This window comes from Thalia democratica, chromosome 7, assembly GCF_965202585.1.
Source record: "Thalia democratica chromosome 7, ktThaDemo2.hap1.1, whole genome shotgun sequence".
In the NCBI taxonomy this organism is placed as follows: Eukaryota; Metazoa; Chordata; class Thaliacea; order Salpida; family Salpidae; genus Thalia; species Thalia democratica.
Window position 1 is genome coordinate 30124304 of NC_139171.1, and position 10321 is coordinate 30134624.

Sequence of the window (10321 nt, forward strand, 5' to 3'; positions counted from 1 at the left end):
CTCAACGCTACCATTTAACTCACTGAACAAGTTTCTAGTGGTATTTTTAACAACACTTTGTTCTTTCAGCATCTTATATGGGATATGCTCTTGATCATACACAGTTGGAGCTTTTCTTTTAACGATAAAACGTTGTTTTCTGTGTTGAGCTTCCGACAAGTAAAATTCTGTGGAAAAGTCCAGTGATTCAAAACGATTTTGGTAAAAAGAACCTGCAACGAAATTGGACAACTTGTTAGTTTTAAAACAAACTTTGGATTATAAAACAAACAAGTTAAGTTTGCGGAACTGTTTTAGGTCCTAAATATAACCAGTTTAGAAATATTTTGGATAAGCTTTACTTTAAATAACTAAGTAAGTATACTTATAAAAACAAAATAACTGCATATAATTTTTCACATAAAAAACTAAAATTAAAGTTAATAAATAACAAAATTAAAGTTTAAAACTAGTGATTGATTTTGAAACACAACTCAGGATTTTAAACTTTAATTGGTCAATTCATATATGTCAGGTGCTAGGAGTTACCGTAAGTTCAAACATTAATTTTTTAATAAAACTCAAAAGACATAATGTAGCTTATGTAAAAACAGAATTAATAAAAATATTCAATAAAAATAAGTGATTAAGTGTTTGAAAACAATTTCAAGGTTTAGTTCAAACTATCTGAGTTAGCATTGTAGGTTTAGATCGTTTTTGTGAACAGAAATACTGAAAATAATATAGATTTTATACCAAATGATCATCTATAATATAAAAATCGAAAAAACTACAATAAATACAACGACTACCACTTTCAAAGTTATTAATCATAAATTTTTATACATTTGCTTAACTTACTTAAATATTATTTTTGCTGAAACGTTTTAATTTGGAAAATATTAATACGATAAAACAAGAAGAGTAAATGACTTTTCAAAACCTCTAAATTATTTTGGAATACAAAAAAAAAAGAGTTTTTATTAAAACAAATTTAACCAGAGTTGTTTGTTTTGCAAATCAAAAAACGTTTAACGACTGTTTCAAAGCTTTAATTGCAGTTAAAACTAAGATTCAATATCTTTAGGTACGTTTTTTATACTCTGTTTTAGTCTGATGACCTACTAAAATAATAAAGTAAAAGTAATAGTCACAGTATATTGTTGTTACAAAAGAAAATAACCGCATCAGACATTTAAGTTTAAAGTAAATGTTTTCTTAAGATATAAATGCTTATTAAATTATTCTTAATTGTTGCAATAACTTATATTTGTTTCTAAAATAAACCAATATCGAGTTAAAACTAGTCTCATAAATTTTACTTTCTAAAAAACTCGTTTTTGTTTTGTCTGAAGGTATCAATTTTTTTGTGTACCATATTAAAAGACAAGTTATTTACTTCTAAGCGGAGTAATAGATTTCAAGGTGTTTTATAATAATATTGGTTTAACTCCACGTAGTTACTGTTTTAACAGATTGCGAATAAAAAAATCATTTAAGTATAACTTGCGCATGAAATTAAAAGAATAAAATTAAAACTTTTGACGAGTTGCACTCTAGATAGTTTAGAGAATATATTCTTCATAGAAAAATAGCTTTTATCTTTCATTTGTTTCATTTATAACTACTAAACAAATAAATCTAAGCAAGAGTTGTCAACAGTTAATAATATAATTTAGAAAAAATTAACCGCGAAACATTAAACAATATTTGTTGTTGTTGAAATTTTTGTAAACATTAAACTTTACACCTGCGAATTTATTTTTGATATTATCTTATATAAATGAACACAATTATTATTTTCAAGATTTAAAAATTTTAAACATTTGAATTAAAAAGTAAAATTATATAACTTACTTAATTCAAAAAGTTTTTTTATTTAAAAAACCAGAGAAGTTTGAATATTTTTTTGAAAATTAACTTTGAATTTAAAATAACACGACCAATTTTAAAAGGCTTGTGTGTATAAATTATGTTTGTTGTAAGATATAAACATAAATTTAACATTGAAGATATAGATATAAGTATAAAAATTGTTTGAAAAAAAAAAGATAATTACTGAATCTAATTTATCAATACTAATTTAAAAATTTTATGTGAATTTTCTAAATATTAATAATTTTGTAATTATTTAATACACGATGAAACTTTGTAATCGTTTCATTAACTACAAAATAATGCAATTTGTTTCTGTAGTTAGATTTAAGTGAAGTGTTTTATCTTATTAAATTTGATTACAAATTTTTACACATAAAATTATAAGTTACATGGCAATTCGAACTCTTGAAAAAATGTTTAAAAGGCCACAACTCAAAAAGTAATATACATTTGAAAATATAAAAAGATGCGTATGTATGTCTATCTTATACAGAGTTTCCCAAAGTGGGCCATGATAATACTAAGAGGCCCATGAGCGTCAAAGGGGCCTAAGAGGGGGGGGGGTTGTAGTGGTAGTTATGAAACTTACATTAGATATTCTGGAGTTGCTGATGAAGAGCAAAAAAAAAGTCTTAGGTGATTGTTATGGTAGTTTTAAAACTTACACCAGATATTCTGGAATCGCTGATGAAGAGCAAAAAAAAATAGGTTTTAGGTGTGTTTAACATGGTATTTTTTGAGTAATATTGGTACAAGGGGGCCATAGATTTTTAAATTTCTTTAAAGGGGGTCATTTGTTTGGGGGGTAATACCTACAAACACTTTTTTTTGTAAAAATTTTTAAATAAAAAAACATTTAATCGTTAAAAGTTACAATGTTTTATAAATTATATAGGCCATACCTCTAAAAATATATAAAAAATTCAAAAAAATAAATTTTGTAGGTATGTATTTGACATACACAAGTTTTTTATTTATTCACACATACATTACTTTTTGAGTTGTCGTTCTTTAACAAAAATTTTAGAGTTTGAATTGTCGGAATTTGAGTTGTCTGAAATTGAACAGTCTTGCACTAAAATTTTTAATGAGTCTAATGTTTGCAGACGAAGCTAACTATATTTTCGTACGAACAAAAATAAATACGACTTAGAATTAATTATACTTTTTGTGGCAGTAAGCACAGCTTTCGTATTTATTAATATAAAATTTTAGGCAGTTTTGAAACACAAATTGTTCTAAAATTTTAAGTTAGCATCTGAATGTACAATTAAAACGTCCAGTTTAAAAAAACAATATGATGAAACAGAGCTGGTATTATTGGTTAACTTAATAAGTTTTGCATTTTTATAAAAAATAAAGAAATTAGAACTTTTCTGTTCTGAAAAAACACTAAGTAATAATAATATCTTTTGTATTACTTACATAATCATGAATAATATATTACTTAATGAATCAAAGAAAGTTGAAAATTCACAAACAAGATGCAAACTATAAAACTAATAGTTTTTTTTTTACTTGATCACTACCGAGTTGTTATAAACGTAATTAATTTACTAATTTTAAGTGTAATATGTACACCATGAACTTGATTTAAAAAATAAAATGTGTCTTAAAAAGTAAAAATGAATCAATAAAAGCTAGTTCTATCGTATTATAAGTACTCTATAAAAGATCAACAATCAAAAATTATTGTTGTTAATTTTTTTTTTCCTTTTTTTTTAATACTCTACAAAAACTATGCCATAAAAACAAAATGAAAAACAATCGAACACTTATTTTTGCTTTATTGTAACACCAATTAGAAAACACTCTTAATTAAAGTTAGTTTTATCTGGAAACTTAAACCACTCATTCGTCAGTAAAATCTTGTCGATTGAGTCGTGCTCCATTTGCTCTAAACTCCCAATTTTCAACTTTCCCTAGTCCAAGACTGGATTCGGCCGTGTGGCCGCTCCTCTTCTGCCTCACAAGCTGCGACATGCCCGCATCGCAGCAGAAGAAGAAAAACAGAAAGAGCGCTCCGATGAAAAAACTGAGCTTCATGTTGTCTATGTAGCTGGTTGTTGTGAATTGAAATACCATCGAGTTGATCGTCTTATAGCGTGATGATGTTCACTGAACAAGTTAATGCCTCTGGGCAAATTTTTACTTATTTATTAATTAACAAACTAAAACGCAGCAAATTGTTAAAAAAAGCTTTTTTCGTATACGCCACACCTAATTTTTTTAATATCAAACTTTTTATATTAGTAGTGTTTTGTATACTGCGTTATCTGATATACTTTTAATTTGTTGTGCAGCAAAAGTACGCTACAACTAAAAATTTTACAACTTTTTTTTATATTTAAGTGATTAAAATTATAAAACCCGTTTTTGCATATGCAACAACTAAAATTTAAAATTCTAGTAGAAAGCAATTTATTTTTTACAAAAGACATTTAAAAGTGCTTTTTGTAAATTTCTACATTCAAAAAATAAAAAAGTAGTGATTGTAAGTTTTTTAATGTTGTACAAATTTGTTATGTATAAAAACTTTAATGATAGAAATAAGACCACTTTAGTTTTACTTCTATTTACTGAAATTCGTATTTAAAATCTATGTAAAGTTTTCATATTTTTGTAATAGACATTAATACTTAAGGAAAGTGAAATAATTTCAATAAAACAATCAATTAAATATATTTAAACCCTTTGTTTTTACTTTTATTTGCTATAGCAGCTTCAAATTATTTTTATAAAAACAATTTTTCTATTTCATTATCAATTAAGAATATTTTAAAGTTTATGTTTTTAAGGCTAATTAAAAGTTTATTTTAACAAAAATATTTTGTTTGTGTGTTTTTTCTACTGATTATAATAGCGGTACATGTTTATTGACATGACGTATATAAGTAAAATCAAATAAAAAACTAATATTTAATCGTTGAAACTTTTACGTTTAGAAGATTAAAATAATTACAATTGTAAAAAAGTTACTAAAACCTCAGTTGAGTTTTTGTTTAATTGGTTCAAGCGATAGGCGTAATATTTATGCTGTTAAGCTTTTATTTTTACTACGTGCTTCAAGTCATGTTTTATCACGTTATCTTTAACCACAAACTTGCGGTGTGGTACCTCACACTTTTCCACTTAATACTACAAATTTGTTAAAAACAAATTAAATTGTTCGTGATGTTTTTGATGAACTTAAGTTTGACGTAAAAAGTGGTTTTAGTTTTTCGTTTCAAATGACCATTAACCACATAACACCGTACATCGCAAAATTTATTTATTAACATGTTTCTTACCAATTTAAGAAATTTGTATTTAATAATTTTTATTTTTTATCAACAACACTGTATGCATACTAATAATAAAATTTGTTGAGATGTTTTAGTCAAATCAAAAAAAAAGTCTTTAAAACGAAACTTTTGTCGTAAACAACTACTTAATAGCGCTGCTATGCACTCTAGTTATTCTAAACTGCAAAAATTTATTTTAGCAAAAAAAAAACAATAATTTTGCTTAACTAAATTAAAATTAGTAGAAGTATATAGATTGATAAATAATTTTTTTAGTTTATTATCTTTTATTTCAAACTATTTACTATTAGATTGTTCCAGATTATAACATATTCAAGCTTATTTAGTTATACATTAAGATAACTTAAAATCAACTTTTTAAATATCAATTTCAATAACATTCCGACACTCTAGAATACTTCAATTAGTTAAACTAAATTTTTGTTTTTAAAACTTATAAGCTTGCATTTAACTTTATTTTTAAATTTAATGATAAAAATATTTAGGTCAAAAAGTTTGTATAATTAGTTTGTATATAACAGTTTTAAAAGGCTTAAGTTTGTATAATTAGTTCGTATAGAACAATTTTAAAAGGATTTAAAGTTTTATTTTTTTTTATCACTGGTTTTAATGTTAGCTACATGTTTTTTAATCTATTTACTTATAACATCTAAGTTCAAGTTTTACAACAAAATTAAAGTTTTTATTTACGTTAAATAATCTTACATTTATATAAAACTAACTTAAAATGTTAAATTTTTATGACTAAAATTTTGTTGTTGACATTAACACCTTTTGTATCTAGATTAGTTATTAATAAAATACTAATTTAATTACTTTTTAAAACGATGATTTCACCAAAAATTTTTAGATACTTTATTTTAATGTAAGTTTTGCCTTTCATGTTATTGAAAGTATGTAAAAGTTCCAAATAGATTATAAAAATGTTTAAATTGAAAATATAGACCTCTTTTTTTTAATTCTGTTGCTTTATGTATTTAAATATTTAAATTAAAAAGATATTTCCTATAAATATACATTTTATCTTAATAACGCATACAGGAAGATAATATGGGAAGAAAAAGTAAATAATTTAAATTCATTAGTGAATGTTTGCTCTTTAAGTAATGCTTATGTTGGGTTAAGTTTTTAATACATTTATCATTAGTTTAAAAAACATTACAAATTGATCTTAAGTATACTTAAAAAAAACATAAAGATTACCGTAAAGTATAACGAAAAACACCAATATTGTATTAATATATAAGTGAGTCTTCTGTTAATTAAAGTAAACAAAATTATCCTAGTTGTTTATCGTTAGTATTTTTATATCATAAAATGAAAAGTATAAACAGTTTTTATGATTAAATATAAAGAAAAGCTATACATTTAGCTTTTATTAACTAAATTTTTACTAAGTTATGCATAGTGAAAACTTAATGTGTGTCATATTATGGAAGAAGACATCATACTTTTTTTTCATGAATTGTTTTTTTAATAAAGTTTTAAGTAATAAAATACATGTAGTACGAGTAAATTTCACGCTTAAATTAAGCAAGTTTTTTCCAAATGTTTTAAATAAGTAAAAATATAAGGGGTATATATACGTTAGTTTTTTAAAACAAAACCATTGTTATATTTTTAAATTCTATATACAATTAAAAACTTTATTTGAAAATATTATTAGCAAAACGTTTTGGATTTAATATATTCTAGAATAATAAAATGCTTATTAAATAAAAAGAATTTTAATATTTTTTTGTGTTTGTTTATTCAAATATTAATTGCTTTAATAAATTTCAATCGATTAAAAAAAGTTGAAATTTTTGCAAAAAAAATTCAATGTACAAGTGATTCAGTTTTTTACAATTTTACCTTAACTAAAAAGTTGTGACCTATTCTTTGAGTATTTTGATGTCTGCAATTTTTATTGTTTATCTCGTTTTTCATATAAGTTTTAAAAAGTTTTTTAAGTATGGAAATTTTATTTACTTCAAAGTTTATAATTGTTAGGCTTAGTGTGTATTTCCAGAAAATATGTTCTGTAAATTATCAGTAAAATTTTCTTATGTAAACACATAACTGGACTAATTTCCTTTCTTGATTTCTTAAGTTTTAAAAGTTCAGGTAACAAAATTAAATTTTTTAGCTCGTAAAAATTTTTAAAGCATGTGGTGTTCGACTCAATAACCGTAAGGTTTTTTCGTACAACAGGTTCATAGACCAACATTTTTGAGCACTAATGAAAGCATAAAACTTGTAAGGATAAATTTTAAAGTTGTTTTAAAACAAATTCCCACTCATATTCTAAGTACTAAAAAAGGCTTCAGAAGTAGTTAAAATAGTACAGTAACCTGCCAACTAGGTACGCACTACTTGTATGGTATGCAATTTCTAGCCGAAAAACGCTAGTTAAAGTTATTATATTTGTAGCGTTCTTTCAGTCGTTTTATTGACCTCTTCTTAAGTTAAAACCTTTTCTATATCTTATACATACTTACTCTTTAATACTTCCCTAATTTTGACTTTTTAGTATTTATGTATAATATTTAGTAATAGTAATTGTTTTTTAAATATTAGTAAATTTATATAAATATATATACTTAATACCTATCCTGGCAAAACAAAATAACAATTCAGTGTGCTCATTTATATATAGATTCACGAATTAAATAAACAGTGAAATTGTAAAAGGTTCACATTGATTTGTTCACTCGTCAACATCTCGCTTAATGTGATTGGTGCATATCTGATTGCTGGCACGTGATTGGTCGAATTTTCCGTCGTTAAAACACTTCCTTTGTTTTCTGAAGTTTGTACAAAGGAAACTTGTGTATTTGGACTGAAATGTGAATAACTTATAACAAAAAATTCCTTTAAATTAGAAGCATAAAATAGGAATACATAATAAATATTTTAAAAATACTCTATTTTCGGTAAAATTTATTTTTTTTTTAAGTTAGTACCTATCAAAAAAAAATAATAATTTTGTATTATTATAATTATATATAATTTTATTCGTGTTCTATCCTGATATTTCATAAGTAAGATATTTTTTCACCTTAAAATGTTGGTCGTTTTATTTCTTATGCTGCAAATTAGACTTGGTAACATATATTTCAAAGAGTTTATAGAAAATGCAATTAGCAATTTGACTTAAATTCAATTTTAGTAGAATTACCTTCAGAAATTCAAGTCTGGCAAGGAAAACTGATGATGTAGCTTTCAAGCGGCTTCAGATTGGGATAGGAGCGCTTCATCGTTGGGGATTTTCCCTATGATGAGACTCACACATCAGGGTTTCCAACTTGATGTTTCCAAGCCTCTGATCGCCTTCCTCATGTTGATCAGCATCCCTCGAATTACTCGCAGCAAACTGATAGTTATTATAATTACTTATAAAAAAAACTAATTAAAACTTTCTAAATTAAAAATAGTAAAACAGCAATTTTTGGTACAGAATAATTGCAATTTGTTTATTTTATTTTACAATCCTTTTATATACAGGGTTGCCACTCGTTTTTTCAAAATTTTTTCCAGGTTTTTAAAAGTACACATTTTTGGGTCTCTTTTTAGTTTTAAGCTAGTTTCTATATAAGAAACTGTGTTTAATAATATAAAAACATTAAAAAGATACTGTAAAGTTATTTTAAATGTGTTTTTTAACCAAAAAATTTTCGATGATGACAAAAAAAAATTATTTATATGATAGATTTTTTGTGTCAAATCGAAATTTTATTACTGAAAATGTTTAAATTATTTAAAATTCCAGGTTTTTCCATAAAAATTCCAGATTCTTCAAGGTTTTTTTCAAAATATCTCAAATTCCAGGTTTTTCCAGGTTATTTTTGCCTAAATTGTCAAATTCCAGGTTTCCAGGTAAAGTGGCAACCCTGTATATACGAAACAATAAATTGATAACTAATTCAAAATAATTAATTCACCTTGATGTCGAATAATTGAAAATGAACATATCAATTGTATTTCATTGAATGTGGAATTTGGCAAAATTGCGCTCTTTTTGGTATTTTCAGCGACAACTCGTGTAAGACCTCGTGCGAATAGAAAGCAACTCGACCATTAAAATTATCAATATAGCTTTTGCTGATAAATACCGAGCAAAAAATCTGAGAAAAACTTCTTACAACTCAATATAAGAAAAACATGCGGAATTATGACAAAGAAACATAACTTAAAACAAAGATAAGAAAGGAATATTGAAAGAAAAATAATGATACTTATTTTTTAAGTCTGAAGTATATAAATTCTAATTCAAGACCAATTTACAATTTAACCAAAACAAAATAGATTTATTGGGTAGTTTTGTTTAAAACAAATATCATGAGGTAAAATCTCTAAGTATAACTTGTTTGTCAACAGTTAAGTAATGAACCTAAGATGAAGAACTATTTGGAAGAAAATTTTTTGTTTAATAAAAGAATTCGATTTGCCTGTTATTCATAAATGTATTTAAGTCGATGATGCTGATTTATATTTTTAAACCAACACACATCTGATGAGCTATGAATACTGTTTTTAACAGCTTAAATAGCTTATTAAGTATTGGCAAGAAAAAATTGAAAACAACGCTTTGTTGGCAGAATTAAACGAATTGAACATTGAGAAAAATGTCTTAAATAACGTTTGTATATACAAACATAAGGGATATTAAAAATTCATTTTGAAGATATAAACTATTTAAAATTCAAAGTAAAAACTAAAACTCAACAACAAGCAACAAGTCATGAGTTTTAGATATTAAACTGACAACAACTTTTTCAAGCATACTTACAGTTACAACAGTTCTTCAAAAAAGAATTCAAGACCAACTTAAAGAAGTCATCGAAATAAAACAATATTAGGTTTTTTTTACCTTAAATTAAATCAAGTTTCCAGATAAAGTAGTTGACAAATGTATGCTTTGTAAAACAACGTACAGCAATCAAGGCTGAGCAACTAGTAAACTTCAGAAAAACTAGGAAAGATTAAAAAAACAACAAAAAGAGCACATGAACAATTCTGAACAGTTCTTTAAAAACTACTACAAAATTAAATTATTTAACCCTTTTTTTTAACACATAAATTTATTTACTTAAAGTAGTCCTGGAAGTAGCACATTACTTAATGCAGAGAAAAACATCTTTTACTGATGCTCAAAATATGAAAGTAATTGTCTATAA